The sequence below is a fragment of the Triturus cristatus genome, chromosome 3_2 (genome assembly GCF_964204655.1).
Source record: "Triturus cristatus chromosome 3_2, aTriCri1.1, whole genome shotgun sequence".
Lineage (NCBI taxonomy): Eukaryota > Metazoa > Chordata > Amphibia > Caudata > Salamandridae > Triturus > Triturus cristatus.
In genome coordinates this window covers 917,990,645-918,016,365 of record NC_140584.1, presented here as the reverse complement: position 1 = coordinate 918,016,365, position 25,721 = coordinate 917,990,645, and the positions used below count along the sequence as shown (strand labels likewise).

Genomic DNA, 25,721 nt, shown 5'->3' with positions numbered 1-25,721 from the left:
ACCACTCAGTTTGTGTTCTCTTTCTCCAATCCTCCTGAAAGGAACAGGAACGATCATCAATAGCAAACAGCAGCTACATGAATGCAACACTGTTCACTCACTTCACGCCCAAAAGAGAAAACTACAATTCTTCCTCGTGGTTAGCGAAGACCAGACACTTTCAAACACATTTCCTCAGTTAAAAACTATAGAAATGATCCCTGAAAGTATAGTCTTAACAAAATTCTTTATAGCTCACACAGACAGAAAGGGTGGAAACCCTTCCTACTTACAGTAAGACAAGGTTCGGCATCATCAACGGAAATAAAAACATATAAATATAAACATATTTTTTACTCCACAAGATAATATTCCACAGATGCACACGCATACGCCTTTATTTACATTAAAGCCTACTCAATAGATCCTGGTGAGACACTGCTTTATAAATTTACATATTTTAAATCAGCAACCAATCAAATTCAGCCTGCCTGTTCCTGACCCAATGCTGTACCACAGGGAGAGTTGGAAAATTCTTCAAAAAACTGCAGGTTCCACAAGATCATACAGATGATTTTTAATCCAAATAGTTGGTCCAGATTAGCATCTGTCAAACAGCCAAAAGAGTGACACTGATCACTAGCGAGAAGGGACCTGCTAAGGTTGCAAGCGTGGAAACAAACGTTGTAGCATTCAAGCTACCTTTAAATTTTGAACAGTTGCACCACAGATCAAATGTACCGCAACATCTTTGATTAGTTTCCCCAAACAAACTAAGGGGCATATCAGCAACAACCGGCGATAATTATCGCTAAGCGCACTTAGCGCTAGGATAATTATCGCCGGCTAGCGTGGATTATTATCGCTGAGATAACGTGCTATTAGCAACGCTTATCTCAAAAACGATAAAAATCCTAACGCTAACTGCCTAACGTGAGATTATCGCTGGAAACCCAGCGATAATGTCACGAAGTGTGGCGTTAGCTTGCTGATAGGGACTCACAAACTTAGCCATGATATCCACCTTACATAGGATACCATGGCTAAGTCAGTCCTGAAGCAGGCGTAAGGAAAGTAGCAATAACAGGGGTTATCGCTACTTTTCCTGCCGCTATGCTTCATAGCGTGGGCCTTGATGATAGGAGAAATGTCGCTTAGCGACATTTCTCCTGTCATGTCAGGTCAGGTACGCCCACTTTGCATCTCATTAGAGATGCAAAGCTGGGCGTTAGGAATCCCGACGCTAATGCAAGGTTTCACGCGTTAGCGTGACCTTGCTAATTAGGCGATCATTTTTTATCACCAGCTTGATGATATGCCCCTAACTGTTCCCCAGTTCACATGTAAGACTCTAAGCAGACGATGAACTTCGACGGGGGTCCAGACTTAGTGAAAAACCTCTTGCAGCACATACGGGAGATAACGGAACCTATCACTTTCAGAAGAGCCCTGAATGCCTGGCTATCTAAGAAAGCGTTCACATGAACAACTTGTACTACCACCCAGCTTGAATTCATGCAGCTTTTCAAAGCTAAAAGACCTTTAGGTGTCTCAGCACTACAGAAGTATCCAAAATATAGTTTATGTTTTGTGTACAGAAGACTTTTTACACTGGGAAGTGAATACTTGCCAGAAACGTTTTGTATCTAATGTTCATTAGAACAGGAATTGAACTTTTCAGTATATAATTCCGTTTTACAGCATATCCTCAAATGAAGAAAGGAACGGCCATCAACAGTAGACAGTTGTTTCAAAAATTAAACTCTGCCTGTGCCCTTCCTTTTTAGATCAGAACTTATCTGCAACACCTTTGGGCCACTTACAAATACTATTTCAATCTTGATTCTACATAACATATCAAGACAAAGAGTTTTATAACTCTATTCCAAGCTGTCCAAGGGTTACAGGAAGATATCACAAGAGCATTTTTTCTGCCACCTGGCTAAGCTCTCAGCAGATCAGTGATAGATAATTAAAACCTGACGCTGCAATCTATGCAGCTAACTAAAGTTTAATTCAGCATGATAGACTAAAGTTGAAGGCACTGGACAAACACAAGAAAGGGGACCAGGAAAATCGCCTCTTGGGGCAGGCTAAAAGGCTATCACAATATGGTCTCAACTTTGTAATTTTTACGTAAAAACAGACCATGGCTGGAAAAGCAGTCGGGCGATGCCCCAGACTCTTACAAAGCCAAGAAGAGGCAAAGGCTCTGGGTATTCACCTGGCCTGTCACCAAACTGTAAACTTCTACAATTTACGGCCTGGCGCCAGCCCACCTACCTCGTTTCATAGGTGTCGCAGCAAAGTGGATATCCAAAATGGTGGCATTTGGGGTTGTAGCCATTACAGCTATAGAACTTTCAAGGCACAGGGCTTATTTTACTATTTACAACCAGCTGATATTCCGATTCTCTACATGAGGCTCTCAATCTTCCAGTGTTCTAAAATACCATAGGACAACGCTACAGGGGGCTACAATGGTCATTAAATACCCTCTGTTTGAGTTATAGACTCAAGTTAAAGCTGAGCTTCTATATCGAGGGGATAGAACATTTAATCAATGTGATACCCGAGGCAGAAAGTCTATACTGATATCACAACATTCCCGTCAATGAAGTAAGAATACTCTAACTTGAACCAGGAGAACCAAAAAAATGGCACTTGCTGGAGCAGGTGGCTCGTTCTGACCATTATTCGATCGTTGCAACTCCTCTGTCCCCCAATGGATCTTGCAAAATTCCAAAGTTCGAATGCATCAAGCCCTTGATGTACTAAGGGTTGCACAGGGGCTTGTTGGGAGCTGCAAGATTTTGTGCTGAGCACGCAAGCTTTTATAATGAAAAGTAAACAGACGCAGTCCCTTACTTCTGCTTTGCACCGCACGAATTCCTGTGAAAACTTTAACAAATACCAAAGGAGTAGTTTTTCATCCTTAGCAGTCTAAGATCCACCGCAGCCTTGTAAGTTGTAAGAAGCCAGGGTGTTACGCTTCCTCTTACTCTAAACGGCCTAACTAGCATTAGCAGGTTTCTTTAAACAGTCTATTCGAAAGAGTGATAAATCTTTTGAGTAGCAGTAGTTGCCTTGCAGAAGTCTAGGCTCTACAAATAGCTCATACGCACAGTCCATTTAAAATGTACTCTTTACTATCCATGTTCGAAAAACAAAGCTTTTTTTATAAATAACATACCAAATTATCAACTGATGGTGAGAGGTGCCTTTCAAAGAGAACCTCTTGCAAAAACCACAAGTCCAAGAAAGCTCAACAGCTTCTAATAAGTATTCATATACTCAACAGTTAAGTTACAAGAAACCAAAGAAATCAAAAAAGAAATGACAAACTAAACAAGAAATTAGAAACTGATAGACTTTCTTACACCGAAAAATAAAAGCTAACCACTCAGTTTGTGTTCTCTTTCTCCAATCCTCCTGAAAGGAACAGGAACGATCATCAATAGCAAACAGCAGCTACATGAATGCAACACTGTTCACTCACTTCACGCCCAAAAGAGAAAACTACAATTCTTCCTCGTGGTTAGCGAAGACCAGACACTTTCAAACACATTTCCTCAGTTAAAAACTATAGAAATGATCCCTGAAAGTATAGTCTTAACAAAATTCTTTATAGCTCACACAGACAGAAAGGGTGGAAACCCTTCCTACTTACAGTAAGACAAGGTTCGGCATCATCAACGGAAATAAAAACATATAAATATAAACATATTTTTTACTCCACAAGATAATATTCCACAGATGCACACGCATACGCCTTTATTTACATTAAAGCCTACTCAATAGATCCTGGTGAGACACTGCTTTATAAATTTACATATTTTAAATCAGCAACCAATCAAATTCAGCCTGCCTGTTCCTGACCCAATGCTGTACCACAGGGAGAGTTGGAAAATTCTTCAAAAAACTGCAGGTTCCACAAGATCATACAGATGATTTTTAATCCAAATAGTTGGTCCAGATTAGCATCTGTCAAACAGCCAAAAGAGTGACACTGATCACTAGCGAGAAGGGACCTGCTAAGGTTGCAAGCGTGGAAACAAACGTTGTAGCATTCAAGCTACCTTTAAATTTTGAACAGTTGCACCACAGATCAAATGTACGGCAACATCTTTGATTAGTTTCCCCAAACAAACTAAGGGGCATATCAGCAACAACCGGCGATAATTATCGCTAAGCGCACTTAGCGCTAGGATAATTATCGCCGGCTAGCGTGGATTATTATCGCTGAGATAACGTGCTATTAGCAACGCTTATCTCAAAAACGATAAAAATCCTAACGCTAACTGCCTAACGTGAGATTATCGCTGGAAACCCAGCGATAATGTCACGAAGTGTGGCGTTAGCTTGCTGATAGGGACTCACAAACTTAGCCATGATATCCACCTTACATAGGATACCATGGCTAAGTCAGTCCTGAAGCAGGCGTAAGGAAAGTAGCAATAACAGGGGTTATCGCTACTTTTCCTGCCGCTATGCTTCATAGCGTGGGCCTTGATGATAGGAGAAATGTCGCTTAGCGACATTTCTCCTGTCATGTCAGGTCAGGTACGCCCACTTTGCATCTCATTAGAGATGCAAAGCTGGGCGTTAGGAATCCCGACGCTAATGCAAGGTTTCACGCGTTAGCGTGACCTTGATAATTAGGCGATCATTTTTTATCACCAGCTTGATGATATGCCCCTAACTGTTCCCCAGTTCACATGTAAGACTCTAAGCAGACGATGAACTTCGACGGGGGTCCAGACTTAGTGAAAAACCTCTTGCAGCACATACGGGAGATAACGGAACCTATCACTTTCAGAAGAGCCCTGAATGCCTGGCTATCTAAGAAAGCGTTCACATGAACAACTTGTACTACCACCCAGCTTGAATTCATGCAGCTTTTCAAAGCTAAAAGACCTTTAGGTGTCTCAGCACTACAGAAGTATCCAAAATATAGTTTATGTTTTGTGTACAGAAGACTTTTTACACTGGGAAGTGAATACTTGCCAGAAACGTTTTGTATCTAATATTGATTAGAACAGGAATTGAACTTTTCAGTATATAATTCCGTTTTACAGCATATCCTCAAATGAAGAAAGGAACGGCCATCAACAGTAGACAGTTGTTTCAAAAATTAAACTCTGCCTGTGCCCTTCCTTTTTAGATCAGAACTTATCTGCAACACCTTTGGGCCACTTACAAATACTATTTCAATCTTGACTCTACATAACATATCAAGACAAAGAGTTTTATAACTCTATGCCAAGCTGTCCAAGGGTTACAGGAAGATATCACAAGAGCATTTTTTCTGCCACCTGGCTAAGCTCTCAGCAGATCAGTGATAGATAATTAAAACCTGACACTGCAATCTCTGCAGCTAACTAAAGTTTAATTCAGCATGATAGACTAAAGTTGAAGGCACTGGACAAACACAAGAAAGGGGACCAGGAAAATCGCCTCTTGGGGCAGGCTAAAAGGCTATCACAATATGGTCTCAACTTTGTAATTTTTACGTAAAAACAGACCATGGCTGGAAAAACAGTCGGGCGATGCCCCAGACTCTTACAAAGCCAAGAAGAGGCAAAGGCTCTGGGTATTCACCTGGCCTGTCACCAAACTGTAAACTTCTACAATTTACGGCCTGGCGCCAGCCCACCTACCTCGTTTCATAGGTGTCGCAGCATAGTGGATATCCAAAATGGTGGCATTTGGGGTTCTAGCCATTACAGCTATAGAACTTTCAAGGCACAGGGCTTATTTTACTATTTACAACCAGCTGATATTCCGATTCTCTACATGAGGCTCTCAATCTTCCAGTGTTCTAAAATACCATAGGACAACGCTACAGGGGGCTACAATGGTCATTAAATACCCTCTGTTTGAGTTATAGACTCAAGTTAAAGCTGAGCTTCTATATCGAGGGGATAGAACATTTAATCAATGTGATACCCGAGGCAGAAAGTCTATACTGATATCACAACATTCCCGTCAATGAAGTAAGAATACTCTAACTTGAACCAGGAGAACCAAAAAAATGGCACTTGCTGCAGCAGGTGGCTCGTTCTGACCATTATTCGATCGTTGCAACTCCTCTGTCCCCCAATGGATCTTGCAAAATTCCAAAGTTCGAATGCATCAAGCCCTTGATGTACTAAGGGTTGCACAGGGGCTTGTTGGGAGCTGCAAGATTTTGCGCTGAGCACGCAAGCTTTTATAATGAAAAGTAAACAGACGCAGTCCCTTACTTCTGCTTTGCACCGCACGAATAGCTGTGAAAACTTTAACAAATACCAAAGGAGTAGTTTTTCATCCTAAGCAGTCTAAGATCCACCGCAGCCTTGTAAGTTGTAAGAAGCCAGGGTGTTACGCTTCCTCTTACTCTAAACGGCCTAACTAGCATTAGCAGGTTTCTTTAAACAGTCTATTCGAAAGAGTGATAAATCTTTTGAGTAGCAGTAGTTGCCTTGCAGAAGTCTAGGCTCTACAAATAGCTCATACGCACAGTCCATTTAAAATGTACTCTTTACTATCCATGTTCGAAAAACAAAGCTTTTTTTTATAAATAACATACCAAATTATCAACTGATGGTGAGAGGTGCCTTTCAAAGAGAACCTCTTGCAAAAACCACAAGTCCAAGAAAGCTCAACAGCTTCTAATAAGTATTCATATACTCAACAGTTAAGTTACAAGAAACCAAAGAAATCAAAAAAGAAATGACAAACTAAACAAGAAATTAGAAACTGATAGACTTTCTTACACCCAAAAATAAAAGCTAACCACTCAGTTTGTGTTCTCTTTCTCCAATCCTCCTGAAAGGAACAGGAACGATCATCAATAGCAAACAGCAGCTACATGAATGCAACACTGTTCACTCACTTCACGCCCAAAAGAGAAAACTACAATTCTTCCTCGTGGTTAGCGAAGACCAGACACTTTCAAAGACATTTCCTCAGTTAAAAACTATAGAAATGATCCCTGAAAGTATAGTCTTAACAAAATTCTTTATAGCTCACACAGACAGAAAGGGTGGAAACCCTTCCTACTTACAGTAAGACAAGGATCGGCATCATCAACGGAAATAAAAACATATAAATATAAACATATTTTTTACTCCACAAGATAATATTCCACAGATGCACACGCATACGCCTTTATTTACATTAAAGCCTACTCAATAGATCCTGGTGAGACACTGCTTTATAAATTTACATATTTTAAATCAGCAACCAATCAAATTCAGCCTGCCTGTTCCTGACCCAATGCTGTACCACAGGGAGAGTTGGAAAATTCTTCAAAAAACTGCAGGTTCCACAAGATCATACAGATGATTTTTAATCCAAATAGTTGGTCCAGATTAGCATCTGTCAAACAGCCAAAAGAGTGACACTGATCACTAGCGAGAAGGGACCTGCTAAGGTTGCAAGCGTGGAAACAAACGTTGTAGCATTCAAGCTACCTTTAAATTTTGAACAGTTGCACCACAGATCAAATGTACGGCAACATCTTTGATTAGTTTCCCCAAACAAACTAAGGGGCATATCAGCAACAACCGGCGATAATTATCGCTAAGCGCACTTAGCGCTAGGATAATTATCGCCGGCTAGCGTGGATTATTATCGCTGAGATAACGTGCTATTAGCAACGCTTATCTCAAAAACGATAAAAATCCTAACGCTAACTGCCTAACGTGAGATTATCGCTGGAAACCCAGCGATAATGTCACGAAGTGTGGCGTTAGCTTGCTGATAGGGACTCACAAACTTAGCCATGATATCCACCTTACATAGGATACCATGGCTAAGTCAGTCCTGAAGCAGGCGTAAGGAAAGTAGCAATAACAGGGGTTATCGCTACTTTTCCTGCCGCTATGCTTCATAGCGTGGGCCTTGATGATAGGAGAAATGTCGCTTAGCGACATTTCTCCTGTCATGTCAGGTCAGGTACGCCCACTTTGCATCTCATTAGAGATGCAAAGCTGGGCGTTAGGAATCCCGACGCTAATTCAAGGTTTCACGCGTTAGCGTGACCTTGCTAATTAGGCGATCATTTTTTATCACCAGCTTGATGATATGCCCCTAACTGTTCCCCAGTTCACATGTAAGACTCTAAGCAGACGATGAACTTCGACGGGGGTCCAGACTTAGTGAAAAACCTCTTGCAGCACATACGGGAGATAACGGAACCTATCACTTTCAGAAGAGCCCTGAATGCCTGGCTATCTAAGAAAGCGTTCACATGAACAACTTGTACTACCACCCAGCTTGAATTCATGCAGCTTTTCAAAGCTAAAAGACCTTTAGGTGTCTCAGCACTACAGAAGTATCCAAAATATAGTTTATGTTTTGTGTACAGAAGACTTTTTACACTGGGAAGTGAATACTTGCCAGAAACGTTTTGTATCTAATATTGATTAGAACAGGAATTGAACTTTTCAGTATATAATTCCGTTTTACAGCATATCCTCAAATGAAGAAAGGAACGGCCATCAACAGTAGACAGTTGTTTCAAAAATTAAACTCTGCCTGTGCCCTTCCTTTTTAGATCAGAACTTATCTGCAACACCTTTGGGCCACTTACAAATACTATTTCAATCTTGACTCTACATAACATATCAAGACAAAGAGTTTTATAACTCTATGCCAAGCTGTCCAAGGGTTACAGGAAGATATCACAAGAGCATTTTTTCTGCCACCTGGCTAAGCTCTCAGCAGATCAGTGATAGATAATTAAAACCTGACACTGCAATCTCTGCAGCTAACTAAAGTTTAATTCAGCATGATAGACTAAAGTTGAAGGCACTGGACAAACACAAGAAAGGGGACCAGGAAAATCGCCTCTTGGGGCAGGCTAAAAGGCTATCACAATATGGTCTCAACTTTGTAATTTTAACGTAAAAACAGACCATGGCTGGAAAAACAGTCGGGCGATGCCCCAGACTCTTACAAAGCCAAGAAGAGGCAAAGGCTCTGGGTATTCACCTGGCCTGTCACCAAACTGTAAACTTCTACAATTTACGGCCTGGCGCCAGCCCACCTACCTCGTTTCATAGGTGTCGCAGCATAGTGGATATCCAAAATGGTGGCATTTGGGGTTCTAGCCATTACAGCTATAGAACTTTCAAGGCACAGGGCTTATTTTACTATTTACAACCAGCTGATATTCCGATTCTCTACATGAGGCTCTCAATCTTCCAGTGTTCTAAAATACCATAGGACAACGCTACAGGGGGCTACAATGGTCATTAAATACCCTCTGTTTGAGTTATAGACTCAAGTTAAAGCTGAGCTTCTATATCGAGGGGATAGAACATTTAATCAATGTGATACCCGAGGCAGAAAGTCTATACTGATATCACAACATTCCCGTCAATGAAGTAAGAATACTCTAACTTGAACCAGGAGAACCAAAAAAATGGCACTTGCTGGAGCAGGTGGCTCGCTCTGACCATTATTCGATCGTTGCAACTCCTCTGTCCCCCAATGGATCTTGCAAAATTCCAAAGTTCGAATGCATCAAGCCCTTGATGTACTAAGGGTTGCACAGGGGCTTGTTGGGAGCTGCAAAATTTTGTGCTGAGCACGCAAGCTTTTATAATGAAAAGTAAACAGACGCAGTCCCTTACTTCTGCTTTGCACCGCACGAATAGCTGTGAAAACTTTAACAAATACCAAAGGAGTAGTTTTTCATCCTAAGCAGTCTAAGATCCACCGCAGCCTTGTAAGTTGTAAGAAGCCAGGGTGTTACGCTTCCTCTTACTCTAAACGGCCTAACTAGCATTAGCAGGTTTCTTTAAACAGTCTATTCGAAAGAGTGATAAATCTTTTGAGTAGCAGTAGTTGCCTTGCAGAAGTCTAGGCTCTACAAATAGCTCATACGCACAGTCCATTTAAAATGTACTCTTTACTATCCATGTTCGAAAAACAAAGCTTTTTTTATAAATAACATACCAAATTATCAACTGATGGTGAGAGGTGCCTTTCAAAGAGAACCTTTTGCGAAAACCACAAGTCCAAGAAAGCTCAACAGCTTCTAATAAGTATTCATATACTCAACAGTTAAGTTACAAAAAACCAAAGAAATCAAAAAAGAAATGACAAACTAAACAAGAAATTAGAAACTGATAGACTTTCTTACACCCAAAAATAAAAGCTAACCACTCAGTTTGTGTTCTCTTTCTCCAATCCTCCTGAAAGGAACAGGAACGATCATCAATAGCAAACAGCAGCTACATGAATGCAACACTGTTCACTCACTTCACGCCCAAAAGAGAAAACTACAATTCTTCCTCGTGGTTAGCGAAGACCAGACACTTTCAAAGACATTTCCTCAGTTAAAAACTATAGAAATGATCCCTGAAAGTATAGTCTTAACAAAATTCTTTATAGCTCACACAGACAGAAAGGGTGGAAACCCTTCCTACTTACAGTAAGACAAGGATCGGCATCATCAACGGAAATAAAAACATATAAATATAAACATATTTTTTACTCCACAAGATAATATTCCACAGATGCACACGCATACGCCTTTATTTACATTAAAGCCTACTCAATAGATCCTGGTGAGACACTGCTTTATAAATTTACATATTTTAAATCAGCAACCAATCAAATTCAGCCTGCCTGTTCCTGACCCAATGCTGTACCACAGGGAGAGTTGGAAAATTCTTCAAAAAACTGCAGGTTCCACAAGATCATACAGATGATTTTTAATCCAAATAGTTGGTCCAGATTAGCATCTGTCAAACAGCCAAAAGAGTGACACTGATCACTAGCGAGAAGGGACCTGCTAAGGTTGCAAGCGTGGAAACAAACGTTGTAGCATTCAAGCTACCTTTAAATTTTGAACAGTTGCACCACAGATCAAATGTACCGCAACATCTTTGATTAGTTTCCCCAAACAAACTAAGGGCCATATCAGCAACAACCGGCGATAATTATCGCTAAGCGCACTTAGCGCTAGGATAATTATCGCCGGCTAGCGTGGATTATTATCGCTGAGATAACGTTCTATTAGCAACGCTTATCTCAAAAACGATAAAAATCCTAACGCTAACTGCCTAACGTGAGATTATCGCTGGAAACCCAGCGATAATGTCACGAAGTGTGGCGTTAGCTTGCTGATAGGGACTCACAAACTTAGCCATGATATCCACCTTACATAGGATACCATGGCTAAGTCAGTCCTGAAGCAGGCGTAAGGAAAGTAGCAATAACAGGGGTTATCGCTACTTTTCCTGCCGCTATGCTTCATAGCGTGGGCCTTGATGATAGGAGAAATGTCGCTTAGCGACATTTCTCCTGTCATGTCAGGTCAGGTACGCCCACTTTGCATCTCATTAGAGATGCAAAGCTGGGCGTTAGGAATCCCGACGCTAATGCAAGGTTTCACGCGTTAGCGTGACCTTGCTAATTAGGCGATCATTTTTTATCACCAGCTTGATGATATGCCCCTAACTGTTCCCCAGTTCACATGTAAGACTCTAAGCAGACGATGAACTTCGACGGGGGTCCAGACTTAGTGAAAAACCTCTTGCAGCACATACGGGAGATAACGGAACCTATCACTTTCAGAAGAGCCCTGAATGCCTGGCTATCTAAGAAAGCGTTCACATGAACAACTTGTACTACCACCCAGCTTGAATTCATGCAGCTTTTCAAAGCTAAAAGACCTTTAGGTGTCTCAGCACTACAGAAGTATCCAAAATATAGTTTATGTTTTGTGTACAGAAGACTTTTTACACTGGGAAGTGAATACTTGCCAGAAACGTTTTGTATCTAATATTGATTAGAACAGGAATTGAACTTTTCAGTATATAATTCCGTTTTACAGCATATCCTCAAATGAAGAAAGGAACGGCCATCAACAGTAGACAGTTGTTTCAAAAATTAAACTCTGCCTGTGCCCTTCCTTTTTAGATCAGAACTTCTCTGCAACACCTTTGGGCCACTTACAAATACTATTTCAATCTTGATTCTACATAACATATCAAGACAAAGAGTTTTATAACTCTGTGCCAAGCTGTCCAAGGGTTACAGGAAGATATCACAAGAGCATTTTTTCTGCCACCTGGCTAAGCTCTCAGCAGATCAGTGATAGATAATTAAAACCTGACGCTGCAATCTATGCAGCTAACTAAAGTTTAATTCAGCATGATAGACTAAAGTTGAAGGCACTGGACAAACACAAGAAAGGGGACCAGGAAAATCGCCTCTTGGGGCAGGCTAAAAGGCTATCACAATATGGTCTCAACTTTGTAATTTTTACGTAAAAACAGACCATGGCTGGAAAAGCAGTCGGGCGATGCCCCAGACTCTTACAAAGCCAAGAAGAGGCAAAGCCTCTGGGTATTCACCTGGCCTGTCACCAAACTGTAAACTTCTACAATTTACGGCCTGGCGCCAGCCCACCTACCTCGTTTCATAGGTGTCGCAGCAAAGTGGATATCCAAAATGGTGGCATTTGGGGTTCTAGCCATTACAGCTATAGAACTTTCAAGGCACAGGGCTTATTTTACTATTTACAACCAGCTGATATTCCGATTCTCTACATGAGGCTCTCAATCTTCCAGTGTTCTAAAATACCATAGGACAACGCTACAGGGGGCTACAATGGTCATTAAATACCCTCTGTTTGAGTTATAGACTCAAGTTAAAGCTGAGCTTCTATATCGAGGGGATAGAACATTTAATCAATGTGATACCCGAGGCAGAAAGTCTATACTGATATCACAACATTCCCGTCAATGAAGTAAGAATACTCTAACTTGAACCAGGAGAACCAAAAAAATGGCACTTGCTGGAGCAGGTGGCTCGTTCTGACCATTATTCGATCGTTGCAACTCCTCTGTCCCCCAATGGATCTTGCAAAATTCCAAAGTTCGAATGCATCAAGCCCTTGATGTACTAAGGGTTGCACAGGGGCTTGTTGGGAGCTGCAAGATTTTCTGCTGAGCACGCAAGCTGCACCGCACGAATAGCTGTGAAAACTTTAACAAATACCAAAGGAGTAGTTTTTCATCCTAAGCAGTCTAAGATCCACCGCAGCCTTGTAAGTTGTAAGAAGCCAGGGTGTTACGCTTCCTCTTACTCTAAACGGCCTAACTAGCATTAGCAGGTTTCTTTAAACAGTCTATTCGAAAGAGTGATAAATCTTTTGAGTAGCAGTAGTTGCCTTGCAGAAGTCTAGGCTCTACAGATAGCTCATACGCACAGTCCATTTAAAATGTACTCTTTACTATCCATGTTCGAAAAACAAAGCTTTTTTTATAAATAACATACCAAATTATCAACTGATGGTGAGAGGTGCCTTTCAAAGAGAACCTCTTGCAAAAACCACAAGTCCAAGAAAGCTCAACAGCTTCTAATAAGTATTCATATACTCAATAGTTAAGTTACAAGAAACCAAAGAAATCAAAAAAGAAATGACAAACTAAACAAGAAATTAGAAACTGATAGACTTTCTTACACCCAAAAATAAAAGCTAACCACTCAGTTTGTGTTCTCTTTCTCCAATCCTCCTGAAAGGAACAGGAACGATCATCAATAGCAAACAGCAGCTACATGAATGCAACACTGTTCACTCACTTCACGCCCAAAAGAGAAAACTACAATTCTTCCTCGTGGTTAGCAAAGACCAGACACTTTCAAACACATTTCCTCAGTTAAAAACTATAGAAATGATCCCTGAAAGTATAGTCTTAACAAAATTCTTTATAGCTCACACAGACAGAAAGGGTGGAAACCCTTCCTACTTACAGTAAGACAAGGTTCGGCATCATCAACGGAAATAAAAACATATAAATATAAACATATTTTTTACTCCACAAGATAATATTCCACAGATGCACACGCATACGCCTTTATTTACATTAAAGCCTACTCAATAGATCCTGGTGAGACACTGCTTTATAAATTTACATATTTTAAATCAGCAACCAATCAAATTCAGCCTGCCTGTTCCTGACCCAATGCTGTACCACAGGGAGAGTTGGAAAATTCTTCAAAAAACTGCAGGTTCCACAAGATCATACAGATGATTTTTAATCCAAATAGTTGGTCCAGATTAGCATCTGTCAAACAGCCAAAAGAGTGACACTGATCACTAGCGAGAAGGGACCTGCTAAGGTTGCAAGCGTGGAAACAAACGTTGTAGCATTCAAGCTACCTTTAAATTTTGAACAGTTGCACCACAGATCAAATGTACCGCAACATCTTTGATTAGTTTCCCCAAACAAACTAAGGGGCATATCAGCAACAACCGGCGATAATTATCGCTAAGCGCACTTAGCGCTAGGATAATTATCGCCGGCTAGCGTGGATTATTATCGCTGAGATAACGTGCTATTAGCAACGCGTATCTCAAAAACGATAAAAATCCTAACGCTAACTGCCTAACGTGAGATTATCGCTGGAAACCCAGCGATAATGTCACGAAGTGTGGCGTTAGCTTGCTGATAGGGACTCACAAACTTAGCCATGATATCCACCTTACATAGGATACCATGGCTAAGTCAGTCCTGAAGCAGGCGTAAGGAAAGTAGCAATAACAGGGGTTATCGCTACTTTTCCTGCCGCTATGCTTCATAGCGTGGGCCTTGATGATAGGAGAAATGTCGCTTAGCGACATTTCTCCTGTCATGTCAGGTCAGGTACGCCCACTTTGCATCTCATTAGAGATGCAAAGCTGGGCGTTAGGAATCCCGACGCTAATGCAAGGTTTCACGCGTTAGCGTGACCTTGCTAATTAGGCGATCATTTTTTATCACCAGCTTGATGATATGCCCCTAACTGTTCCCCAGTTCACATGTAAGACTCTAAGCAGACGATGAACTTCGACGGGGGTCCAGACTTAGTGAAAAACCTCTTGCAGCACATACGGGAGATAACGGAACCTATCACTTTCAGAAGAGCCCTGAATGCCTGGCTATCTAAGAAAGCGTTCACATGAACAACTTGTACTACCACCCAGCTTGAATTCATGCAGCTTTTCAAAGCTAAAAGACCTTTAGGTGTCTCAGCACTACAGAAGTATCCAAAATATAGTTTATGTTTTGTGTACAGAAGACTTTTTACACTGGGAAGTGAATACTTGCCAGAAACGTTTTGTATCTAATGTTCATTAGAACAGGAATTGAACTTTTCAGTATATAATTCCGTTTTACAGCATATCCTCAAATGAAGAAAGGAACGGCCATCAACAGTAGACAGTTGTTTCAAAAATTAAACTCTGCCTGTGCCCTTCCTTTTTAGATCAGAACTTATCTGCAACACCTTTGGGCCACTTACAAATACTATTTCAATCTTGATTCTACATAACATATCAAGACAAAGAGTTTTATAACTCTATTCCAAGCTGTCCAAGGGTTACAGGAAGATATCACAAGAGCATTTTTTCTGCCACCTGGCTAAGCTCTCAGCAGATCAGTGATAGATAATTAAAACCTGACGCTGCAATCTATGCAGCTAACTAAAGTTTAATTCAGCATGATAGACTAAAGTTGAAGGCACTGGACAAACACAAGAAAGGGGACCAGGAAAATCGCCTCTTGGGGCAGGCTAAAAGGCTATCACAATATGGTCTCAACTTTGTAATTTTTACGTAAAAACAGACCATGGCTGGAAAAGCAGTCGGGCGATGCCCCAGACTCTTACAAAGCCAAGAAGAGGCAAAGGCTCTGGGTATTCACCTGGCCTGTCACCAAACTGTAAACTTCTACAATTTACGGCCTGGCGCCAGCCCACCTACCTCGTTTCATAGGTGTCGCAGCAAAGTGGATATCCAAAATGGTGGCATTTGGGGTTGTAGCCATTACAGCTATAGAACTTTCAAGGCACAGGGCTTATTTTACTATTTACAACCAGCTGATATTCCGATTCTCTACATGAGGCTCTCAATCTTCCAGTGTTCTAAAATACCATAGGACAACGCTACAGGGGGCTACAATGGTCATTAAATACCCTCTGTTTGAGTTATAGACTCAAGTTAAAGCTGAGCTTCTATATCGAGGGGATAGAACATTTAATCAATGTGATACCCGAGGCAGAAAGTCTATACTGATATCACAACATTTCCGTCAATGAAGTAAGAATACTCTAACTTGAACCAGGAGAACCAAAAAAATGGCACTTGCTGGAGCAGGTGGCTCGTTCTGACCATTATTCGATCGTTGCAACTCCTCTGTCCCCCAATGGATCTTGCAAAATTCCAAAGTTCGAATGCATCAAGCCCTTGATGTACTAAGGGTTGCACAGGGGCTTGTTGGGAGCTGCAAGATTTTGTGCTGAGCACGCAAGCTTTTATAATGAAAAGTAAACAGACGCAGTCCCTTACTTCTGCTTTGCACCGCACGAATTCCTGTGAAAACTTTAACAAATACCAAAGGAGTAGTTTTTCATCCTTAGCAGTCTAAGATCCACCGCAGCCTTGTAAGTTGTAAGAAGCCAGGGTGTTACGCTTCCTCTTACTCTAAACGGCCTAACTAGCATTAGCAGGTTTCTTTAAACAGTCTATTCGAAAGAGTGATAAATCTTTTGAGTAGCAGTAGTTGCCTTGCAGAAGTCTAGGCTCTACAAATAGCTCATACGCACAGTCCATTTAAAATGTACTCTTTACTATCCATGTTCGAAAAACAAAGCTTTTTTTATAAATAACATACCAAATTATCAACTGATGGTGAGAGGTGCCTTTCAAAGAGAACCTCTTGCAAAAACCACAAGTCCAAGAAAGCTCAACAGCTTCTAATAAGTATTCATATACTCAACAGTTAAGTTACAAGAAACCAAAGAAATCAAAAAAGAAATGACAAACTAAACAAGAAATTAGAAACTGATAGACTTTCTTACACCCAAAAATAAAAGCTAACCACTCAGTTTGTGTTCTCTTTCTCCAATCCTCCTGAAAGGAACAGGAACGATCATCAATAGCAAACAGCAGCTACATGAATGCAACACTGTTCACTCACTTCACGCGCAAAAGAGAAAACTACAATTCTTCCTCGTGGTTAGCGAAGACCAGACACTTTCAAACACATTTCCTCAGTTAAAAACTATAGAAATGATCCCTGAAAGTATAGTCTTAACAAAATTCTTTATAGCTCACACAGACAGAAAGGGTGGAAACCCTTCCTACTTACAGTAAGACAAGGTTCGGCATCATCAACGGAAATAAAAACATATAAATATAAACATATTTTTTACTCCACAAGATAATATTCCACAGATGCACACGCATACGCCTTTATTTACATTAAAGCCTACTCAATAGATCCTGGTGAGACACTGCTTTATAAATTTACATATTTTAAATCAGCAACCAATCAAATTCAGCCTGCCTGTTCCTGACCCAATGCTGTACCACAGGGAGAGTTGGAAAATTCTTCAAAAAACTGCAGGTTCCACAAGATCATACAGATGATTTTTAATCCAAATAGTTGGTCCAGATTAGCATCTGTCAAACAGCCAAAAGAGTGACACTGATCACTAGCGAGAAGGGACCTGCTAAGGTTGCAAGCGTGGAAACAAACGTTGTAGCATTCAAGCTACCTTTAAATTTTGAACAGTTGCACCACAGATCAAATGTACGGCAACATCTTTGATTAGTTTCCCCAAACAAACTAAGGGGCATATCAGCAACAACCGGCGATAATTATCGCTAAGCGCACTTAGCGCTAGGATAATTATCGCCGGCTAGCGTGGATTATTATCGCTGAGATAACGTGCTATTAGCAACGCTTATCTCAAAAACGATAAAAATCCTAACGCTAACTGCCTAACGTGAGATTATCGCTGGAAACCCAGCGATAATGTCACGAAGTGTGGCGTTAGCTTGCTGATAGGGACTCACAAACTTAGCCATGATATCCACCTTACATAGGATACCATGGCTAAGTCAGTCCTGAAGCAGGCGTAAGGAAAGTAGCAATAACAGGGGTTATCGCTACTTTTCCTGCCGCTATGCTTCATAGCGTGGGCCTTGATGATAGGAGAAATGTCGCTTAGCGACATTTCTCCTGTCATGTCAGGTCAGGTACGCCCACTTTGCATCTCATTAGAGATGCAAAGCTGGGCGTTAGGAATCCCGACGCTAATGCAAGGTTTCACGCGTTAGCGTGACCTTGATAATTAGGCGATCATTTTTTATCACCAGCTTGATGATATGCCCCTAACTGTTCCCCAGTTCACATGTAAGACTCTAAGCAGACGATGAACTTCGACGGGGGTCCAGACTTAGTGAAAAACCTCTTGCAGCACATACGGGAGATAACGGAACCTATCACTTTCAGAAGAGCCCTGAATGCCTGGCTATCTAAGAAAGCGTTCACATGAACAACTTGTACTACCACCCAGCTTGAATTCATGCAGCTTTTCAAAGCTAAAAGACCTTTAGGTGTCTCAGCACTACAGAAGTATCCAAAATATAGTTTATGTTTTGTGTACAGAAGACTTTTTACACTGGGAAGTGAATACTTGCCAGAAACGTTTTGTATCTAATATTGATTAGAACAGGAATTGAACTTTTCAGTATATAATTCCGTTTTACAGCATATCCTCAAATGAAGAAAGGAACGGCCATCAACAGTAGACAGTTGTTTCAAAAATTAAACTCTGCCTGTGCCCTTCCTTTTTAGATCAGAACTTATCTGCAACACCTTTGGGCCACTTACAAATACTATTTCAATCTTGACTCTACATAACATATCAAGACAAAGAGTTTTATAACTCTATGCCAAGCTGTCCAAGGGTTACAGGAAGATATCACAAGAGCATTTTTTCTGCCACCTGGCTAAGCTCTCAGCAGATCAGTGATAGATAATTAAAACCTGACACTGCAATCTCTGCAGCTAACTAAAGTTTAATTCAGCATGATAGACTAAAGTTGAAGGCACTGGACAAACACAAGAAAGGGGACCAGGAAAATCGCCTCTTGGGGCAGGCTAAAAGGCTATCACAATATGGTCTCAACTTTGTAATTTTTACGTAAAAACAGACCATGGCTGGAAAAGCAGTCGGGCGATGCCCCAGACTCTTACAAAGCCAAGAAGAGGCAAAGGCTCTGGGTATTCACCTGGCCTGTCACCAAACTGTAAACTTCTACAATTTACGGCCTGGCGCCAGCCCACCTACCTCGTTTCATAGGTGTCGCAGCATAGTGGATATCCAAAATGGTGGCATTTGGGGTTCTAGCCATTACAGCTATAGAACTTTCAAGGCACAGGGCTTATTTTACTATTTACAACCAGCTGATATTCCGATTCTCTACATGAGGCTCTCAATCTTCCAGTGTTCTAAAATACCATAGGACAACGCTACAGGGGGCTACAATGGTCATTAAATACCCTCTGTTTGAGTTATAGACTCAAGTTAAAGCTGAGCTTCTATATCGAGGGGATAGAACATTTAATCAATGTGATACCCGAGGCAGAAAGTCTATACTGATATCACAACATTCCCGTCAATGAAGTAAGAATACTCTAACTTGAACCAGGAGAACCAAAAAAATGGCACTTGCTGGAGCAGGTGGCTCGTTCTGACCATTATTCGATCGTTGCAACTCCTCTGTCCCCCAATGGATCTTGCAAAATTCCAAAGTTCGAATGCATCAAGCCCTTGATGTACTAAGGGTTGCACAGGGGCTTGTTGGGAGCTGCAAGATTTTCTGCTGAGCACGCAAGCTGCACCGCACGAATAGCTGTGAAAACTTTAACAAATACCAAAGGAGTAGTTTTTCATCCTAAGCAGTCTAAGATCCACCGCAGCCTTGTAAGTTGTAAGAAGCCAGGGTGTTACGCTTCCTCTTACTCTAAACGGCCTAACTAGCATTAGCAGGTTTCTTTAAACAGTCTATTCGAAAGAGTGATAAATCTTTTGAGTAGCAGTAGTTGCCTTGCAGAAGTCTAGGCTCTACAGATAGCTCATACGCACAGTCCATTTAAAATGTACTCTTTACTATCCATGTTCGAAAAACAAAGCTTTTTTTATAAATAACATACCAAATTATCAACTGATGGTGAGAGGTGCCTTTCAAAGAGAACCTCTTGCAAAAACCACAAGTCCAAGAAAGCTCAACAGCTTCTAATAAGTATTCATATACTCAACAGTTAAGTTACAAGAAACCAAAGAAATCAAAAAAGAAATGACAAACTAAACAAGAAATTAGAAACTGATAGACTTTCTTACACCCAAAAATAAAAGCTAACCACTCAGTTTGTGTTCTCTTTCTCCAATCCTCCCGAAAGGAACAGGAACGATCATCAATAGCAAACAGCAGCTACATGAATGCAACACTGTTCACTCACTTCACGCCCAAAAGAGAAAACTACAATTCTTCCTCGTGGTTAGCAAAGACCAGACACTTTCAAACACATTTCCTCAGTTAAAAACTATAGAAATGATCCCTGAAAGTATAGTCTTAACAAAATTCTTTATAGCTCACACAGACAGAAAGGGTGGAAACCCTTCCTACTTACAGTAAGACAAGGTTCGGCATCATCAACGGAAATAAAAACATATAAATATAAACATATTTTTTACTCCACAAGATAATATTCCACAGATGCACACGCATACGCCTTTATTTACATTAAAGCCTACTCAATAGATCCTGGTGAGACACTGCTTTATAAATTTGCATATTTTAAATCAGCAACCAATCAAATTCAGCCTGCCTGTTCCTGACCCAATGCTGTACCACAGGGAGAGTTGGAAAATTCTTCAAAAAACTGCAGGTTCCACAAGATCATACAGATGATTTTTAATCCAAATAGTTGGTCCAGATTAGCATCTGTCAAACAGCCAAAAGAGTGACACTGATCACTAGCGAGAAGGGACCTGCTAAGGTTGCAAGCGTGGAAACAAACGTTGTAGCATTCAAGCTACCTTTAAATTTTGAACAGTTGCACCACAGATCAAATGTACGGCAACATCTTTGATTAGTTTCCCCAAACAAACTAAGGGGCAATATCAGCAACAACCGGCGATAATTATCGCTAAGCGCACTTAGCGCTAGGATAATTATCGCCGGCTAGCGTGGATTATTATCGCTGAGATAACGTGCTATTAGCAACGCTTATCTCAAAAACGATAAAAATCCTAACGCTAACTGCCTAACTTGAGATAATCGCTGGAAACCCAGCGATAATGTCACGAAGTGTGGCGTTAGCTTGCTGATAGGGACTCACAAACTTAGCCATGATATCCACCTTACATAGGATACCATGGCTAAGTCAGTCCTGAAGCAGGCGTAAGGAAAGTAGCAATAACAGGGGTTATCGCTACTTTTCCTGCCGCTATGCTTCATAGCGTGGGCCTTGATGATAGGAGAAATGTCGCTTAGCGACATTTCTCCTGTCATGTCAGGTCAGGTAAGCCCACTTTGCATCTCATTAGAGATGCAAAGCTGGGCGTTAGGAATCCCGACGCTAATGCAAGGTTTCACGCGTTAGCGTGACCTTGCTAATTAGGCGATCATTTTTTATCACCAGCTTGATGATATGCCCCTAACTGTTCCCCAGTTCACATGTAAGACTCTAAGCAGACGATGAACTTCGACGGGGGTCCAGACTTAGTGAAAAACCTCTTGCAGCACATACGGGAGATAACGGAACCTATCACTTTCAGAAGAGCCCTGAATGCCTGGCTATCTAAGAAAGCGTTCACATGAACAACTTGTACTACCACCCAGCTTGAATTCATGCAGCTTTTCAAAGCTAAAAGACCTTTAGGTGTCTCAGCACTACAGAAGTATCCAAAATATAGTTTATGTTTTGTGTACAGAAGACTTTTTACACTGGGAAGTGAATACTTGCCAGAAACGTTTTGTATCTAATATTGATTAGAACAGGAATTGAACTTTTCAGTATATAATTCCGTTTTACAGCATATCCTCAAATGAAGAAAGGAACGGCCATCAACAGTAGACAGTTGTTTCAAAAATTAAACTCTGCCTGTGCCCTTCCTTTTTAGATCAGAACTTATCTGCAACACCTTTGGGCCACTTACAAATACTATTTCAATCTTGATTCTATATAACATATCAAGACAAAGAGTTTTATAACTCTATGCCAAGCTGTCCAAGGGTTACAGGAAGATATCACAAGAGCATTTTTTCTGCCACCTGGCTAAGCTCTCAGCAGATCAGTGATAGATAATTAAAACCTGACGCTGCAATCTATGCAGCTAACTAAAGTTTAATTCAGCATGATAGACTAAAGTTGAAGGCACTGGACAAACACAAGAAAGGGGACCAGGAAAATCGCCTCTTGGGGCAGGCTAAAAGGCTATCACAATATGGTCTCAACTTTGTAATTTTTACGTAAAAACAGACCATGGCTGGAAAAACAGTCGGGCGATGCCCCAGACTCTTACAAAGCCAAGAAGAGGCAAAGGCTCTGGGTATTCACCTGGCCTGTCACCAAACTGTAAACTTCTACAATTTACGGCCTGGCGCCAGCCCACCTACCTCGTTTCATAGGTGTCGCAGCATAGTGGATATCCAAAATGGTGGCATTTGGGGTTCTAGCCATTACAGCTATAGAACTTTCAAGGCACAGGGCTTATTTTACTATTTACAACCAGCTGATATTCCGATTCTCTACATGAGGCTCTCAATCTTCCAGTGTTCTAAAATACCATAGGACAACGCTACAGGGGGCTACAATGGTCATTAAATACCCTCTGTTTGAGTTATAGACTCAAGTTAAAGCTGAGCTTCTATATCGAGGGGATAGAACATTTAATCAATGTGATACCCGAGGCAGAAAGTCTATACTGATATCACAACATTCCCGTCAATGAAGTAAGAATACTCTAACTTGAACCAGGAGAACCAAAAAAATGGCACTTGCTGGAGCAGGTGGCTCGTTCTGACCATTATTCGATCGTTGCAACTCCTCTGTCCCCCAATGGATCTTGCAAAATTCCAAAGTTCGAATGCATCAAGCCCTTGATGTACTAAGGGTTGCACAGGGGCTTGTTGGGAGCTGCAAGATTTTCTGCTGAGCACGCAAGCTGCACCGCACGAATAGCTGTGAAAACTTTAACAAATACCAAAGGAGTAGTTTTTCATCCTAAGCAGTCTAAGATCCACCGCAGCCTTGTAAGTTGTAAGAAGCCAGGGTGTTACGCTTCCTCTTACTCTAAACGGCCTAACTAGCATTAGCAGGTTTCTTTAAACAGTCTATTCGAAAGAGTGATAAATCTTTTGAGTAGCAGTAGTTGCCTTGCAGAAGTCTAGGCTCTACAGATAGCTCATACGCACAGTCCATTTAAAACGTACTCTTTACTATCCATGTTCGAAAAACAAAGCTTTTTTTATAAATAACATACCAAATTATCAACTGATGGTGAGAGGTGCCTTTCAAAGAGAACCTCTTGCAAAAACCACAAGTCCAAGAAAGCTCAACAGCTTCTAATAAGTATTCATATACTCAATAGTTAAGTTACAAGAAACCAAAGAAATCAAAAAAGAAATGACAAACTAAACAAGAAATTAGAAACTGATAGACTTTCTTACACCCAAAAATAAAAGCTAACCACTCAGTTTGTGTTCTCTTTCTCCAATCCTCCTGAAAGGAACAGGAACGATCATCAATAGCAAACAGCAGCTACATGAATGCAACACTGTTCACTCACTTCACGCCCAAAAGAGAAAACTACAATTCTTCCTCGTGGTTAGCAAAGACCAGACACTTTCAAACACATTTCCTCAGTTAAAAACTATAGAAATGATCCCTGAAAGTATAGTCTTAACAAAATTCTTTATAGCTCACACAGACAGAAAGGGTGGAAACCCTTCCTACTTACAGTAAGACAAGGTTCGGCATCATCAACGGAAATAAAAACATATAAATATAAACATATTTTTTACTCCACAAGATAATATTCCACAGATGCACACGCATACGCCTTTATTTACATTAAAGCCTACTCAATAGATCCTGGTGAGACACTGCTTTATAAATTTACATATTTTAAATCAGCAACCAATCAAATTCAGCCTGCCTGTTCCTGACCCAATGCTGTACCACAGGGAGAGTTGGAAAATTCTTCAAAAAACTGCAGGTTCCACAAGATCATACAGATGATTTTTAATCCAAATAGTTGGTCCAGATTAGCATCTGTCAAACAGCCAAAAGAGTGACACTGATCACTAGCGAGAAGGGACCTGCTAAGGTTGCAAGCGTGGAAACAAACGTTGTAGCATTCAAGCTACCTTTAAATTTTGAACAGTTGCACCACAGATCAAATGTACCGCAACATCTTTGATTAGTTTCCCCAAACAAACTAAGGGGCATATCAGCAACAACCGGCGATAATTATCGCTAAGCGCACTTAGCGCTAGGATAATTATCGCCGGCTAGCGTGGATTATTATCGCTGAGATAACGTGCTATTAGCAACGCTTATCTCAAAAACGATAAAAATCCTAACGCTAACTGCCTAACGTGAGATTATCGCTGGAAACCCAGCGATAATGTCACGAAGTGTGGCGTTAGCTTGCTGATAGGGACTCACAAACTTAGCCATGATATCCACCTTACATAGGATACCATGGCTAAGTCAGTCCTGAAGCAGGCGTAAGGAAAGTAGCAATAACAGGGGTTATCGCTACTTTTCCTGCCGCTATGCTTCATAGCGTGGGCCTTGATGATAGGAGAAATGTCGCTTAGCGACATTTCTCCTGTCATGTCAGGTCAGGTACGCCCACTTTGCATCTCATTAGAGATGCAAAGCTGGGCGTTAGGAATCCCGACGCTAATGCAAGGTTTCACGCGTTAGCGTGACCTTGCTAATTAGGCGATCATTTTTTATCACCAGCTTGATGATATGCCCCTAACTGTTCCCCAGTTCACATGTAAGACTCTAAGCAGACGATGAACTTCGACGGGGGTCCAGACTTAGTGAAAAACCTCTTGCAGCACATACGGGAGATAACGGAACCTATCACTTTCAGAAGAGCCCTGAATGCCTGGCTATCTAAGAAAGCGTTCACATGAACAACTTGTACTACCACCCAGCTTGAATTCATGCAGCTTTTCAAAGCTAAAAGACCTTTAGGTGTCTCAGCACTACAGAAGTATCCAAAATATAGTTTATGTTTTGTGTACAGAAGACTTTTTACACTGGGAAGTGAATACTTGCCAGAAACGTTTTGTATCTAATGTTCATTAGAACAGGAATTGAACTTTTCAGTATATAATTCCGTTTTACAGCATATCCTCAAATGAAGAAAGGAACGGCCATCAACAGTAGACAGTTGTTTCAAAAATTAAACTCTGCCTGTGCCCTTCCTTTTTAGATCAGAACTTATCTGCAACACCTTTGGGCCACTTACAAATACTATTTCAATCTTGATTCTACATAACATATCAAGACAAAGAGTTTTATAACTCTATTCCAAGCTGTCCAAGGGTTACAGGAAGATATCACAAGAGCATTTTTTCTGCCACCTGGCTAAGCTCTCAGCAGATCAGTGATAGATAATTAAAACCTGACGCTGCAATCTATGCAGCTAACTAAAGTTTAATTCAGCATGATAGACTAAAGTTGAAGGCACTGGACAAACACAAGAAAGGGGACCAGGAAAATCGCCTCTTGGGGCAGGCTAAAAGGCTATCACAATATGGTCTCAACTTTGTAATTTTTACGTAAAAACAGACCATGGCTGGAAAAGCAGTCGGGCGATGCCCCAGACTCTTACAAAGCCAAGAAGAGGCAAAGGCTCTGGGTATTCACCTGGCCTGT

The 25,721-nt window shown here is 41.0% G+C and overlaps 8 non-coding genes across 8 annotated transcripts; all 8 read right to left on the bottom strand.

Moving 5' to 3' along the window:
• On the bottom strand, positions 1-216 carry LOC146858590 (small nucleolar RNA U3). Its single transcript, XR_014980560.1, has one exon. It is a non-coding gene; the product is annotated as a small nucleolar RNA U3 (small nucleolar RNA).
• Positions 217-3,377: 3,161 nt separating this feature from the next.
• Positions 3,378-3,593, bottom strand: LOC146858589 (small nucleolar RNA U3). Its single transcript, XR_014980558.1, has one exon. It is a non-coding gene; the product is annotated as a small nucleolar RNA U3 (small nucleolar RNA).
• A 3,162-nt stretch (positions 3,594-6,755) lies between these two features.
• On the bottom strand, positions 6,756-6,971 carry LOC146858588 (small nucleolar RNA U3). The gene has a single exon (XR_014980152.1). It is a non-coding gene; the product is annotated as a small nucleolar RNA U3 (small nucleolar RNA).
• Positions 6,972-10,132: 3,161 nt separating this feature from the next.
• LOC146858587 (small nucleolar RNA U3) lies at positions 10,133-10,348 on the bottom strand. Its single transcript, XR_014980151.1, has one exon. It is a non-coding gene; the product is annotated as a small nucleolar RNA U3 (small nucleolar RNA).
• Positions 10,349-13,465: 3,117 nt separating this feature from the next.
• On the bottom strand, positions 13,466-13,681 carry LOC146858586 (small nucleolar RNA U3). The gene has a single exon (XR_014980652.1). It is a non-coding gene; the product is annotated as a small nucleolar RNA U3 (small nucleolar RNA).
• A 3,161-nt stretch (positions 13,682-16,842) lies between these two features.
• LOC146858585 (small nucleolar RNA U3) lies at positions 16,843-17,058 on the bottom strand. Its single transcript, XR_014980636.1, has one exon. It is a non-coding gene; the product is annotated as a small nucleolar RNA U3 (small nucleolar RNA).
• Positions 17,059-20,175: 3,117 nt separating this feature from the next.
• Positions 20,176-20,391, bottom strand: LOC146858584 (small nucleolar RNA U3). The gene has a single exon (XR_014980655.1). It is a non-coding gene; the product is annotated as a small nucleolar RNA U3 (small nucleolar RNA).
• A 3,118-nt stretch (positions 20,392-23,509) lies between these two features.
• Positions 23,510-23,725, bottom strand: LOC146858583 (small nucleolar RNA U3). Its single transcript, XR_014980651.1, has one exon. It is a non-coding gene; the product is annotated as a small nucleolar RNA U3 (small nucleolar RNA).
• Positions 23,726-25,721: the final 1,996 nt, after the last annotated feature.